This window comes from Hydractinia symbiolongicarpus, chromosome 5 (assembly GCF_029227915.1).
Source record: "Hydractinia symbiolongicarpus strain clone_291-10 chromosome 5, HSymV2.1, whole genome shotgun sequence".
Taxonomy (NCBI): domain Eukaryota; kingdom Metazoa; phylum Cnidaria; class Hydrozoa; order Anthoathecata; family Hydractiniidae; genus Hydractinia; species Hydractinia symbiolongicarpus.
The window spans coordinates 23287244-23289065 of NC_079879.1; positions in this window are offsets into that span (position 1 = coordinate 23287244).

The following is a 1822-nucleotide window of genomic DNA, read 5'->3' on the forward strand; positions in this document are numbered from 1 at the left end:
TCACCTATTTTAAAGATAAAACTGAAGATAAAAAACATGTTTTTAATACTCAAATCATCATCTAATGTCAATATTGACAATTTCCATACGTCATCAATTTAGTTATTACGCGCAAAAAACAAACGTAATTTTCAATTCGTAATATTTTTTTTTTCAATTGGTATAAAGAACAGGAAGTAAATTACAACTACCACTGTATGATTACGCGTGACTGATTTATATAAACTTAAAAGTCCTTAAAAAACAAGAGATGTATAATGATGTCAGTCATTATAATTTCTTTGACATCATGTCCTGAAAATCTTGCTCACACAAAACACCGTGTTTAGGTTACAACGGCTAAAGAAAACGTTCACCAGACCAGAAAATAACTGTGTTTTTAAATTAGTTTAGACGTCGACTAATAATTCATGTCGCCTCCTACCCTAATTCTTACGGTGACTTTGCGCTAAGGGGAAAAATATTGTCAACCAAGCCAGTTTTAAATTTTAAAAATATCGCCACATTTTTCTGATGTCGGTTACTATGAAGTTATCACCGCAAATGTAAACACGTTTATTTTGTTTTTTTTGCGGTTCTAAGAATGTTTGTCTCTACGTTGGTTTAAGATATTGTGTGAATACGAAAAATTTCAATTTTGTGTAAAATACATGAAATTATTTAAATAGAACACAGGAAAGAAATGGGAATTTTATACCAGCCGAAAAATTAAAGTGTTTCATTCAACTTTTTTCCCGGCACTTTAATTCGACTAGTTTAATTTTCTCCAGTGGAACAATTCAGTTGTTTTTCTATTACTGCGAGTCTTTGATACTGTTATTACTAAAAACTACCCCTTAAATTTCTTTTGTTAGGATTAACCTTAAAACACAACCTTATTTTATAAAGGAGAATTTCTCAATAGAGTTTGGACACGTGATTTTACCTGAAAATCGTACGAAATCCGATTTTCGGGTAATGTTTTGGCTTCGATTATGACATTTAAACAAACCGGAAAATATGCTAAATAGCTAATTTTATTTGGCTAATAGAACGGTAAAATTTGGTCTAGACCTAAAGCAATCTGAGTTTTAAGCATATAGTCGTATTAAGGGCAAATTCCAAGCTTTGGATGACGTCACAGTGAAATGTGCTGACATAAGCCAAACTTTATTGCTGCCATTTGTTCTTTTTATGGCATAGTAAAAGTTGGTCAAGTTTAATGCTATTTGAAAAGTCTATCAAAAGTTGTGCGCCCCAAAGCTTCAAAAAATCCCAGTATATTTATAGGGTAAAAGAAGATAATTTTGCAGGGATTTACAAATGGATGAAGTTGGATTTTGGTAGAAATAATTTTTTGCGAACCGAACAGTAATGGGAAATAGTGTATATGACACCCTTATTTATAAGAACAATACTTTCAATAAGAACAATACTTTCTGAATTATTTACTCAGGATAGCTTCTTCAGTTCCTAATAGAACGGTTACCCATGAAGGTCCTGCGAAGGTGATCCCAGTGCATTTAAAGCTCCCCTTTCAGCTACGGAAGGTGTACCAGCACAACAGCCGCTCAACTAGACAATCGCTTATTCTCATGCTGCACGTTAAGCAAAAAGGATCGATTCACAGTCTCTGACATGAGTCAGTCGGGGTTTGATGCAAAGACCTTACGCACTGGAGGCAAAAGCTCTACCACAAGGCCACCAACCGATTTTGATCCATTAACAATTTGTAAATGTGATTCTTAAATAGAGCTGTTGTAATAATCTTTTAAAGACTGGATAATGAATTTGTAAACATGGTTGAACAAATAGAAAAAGGCCAAGCTACACATTCTTCAAC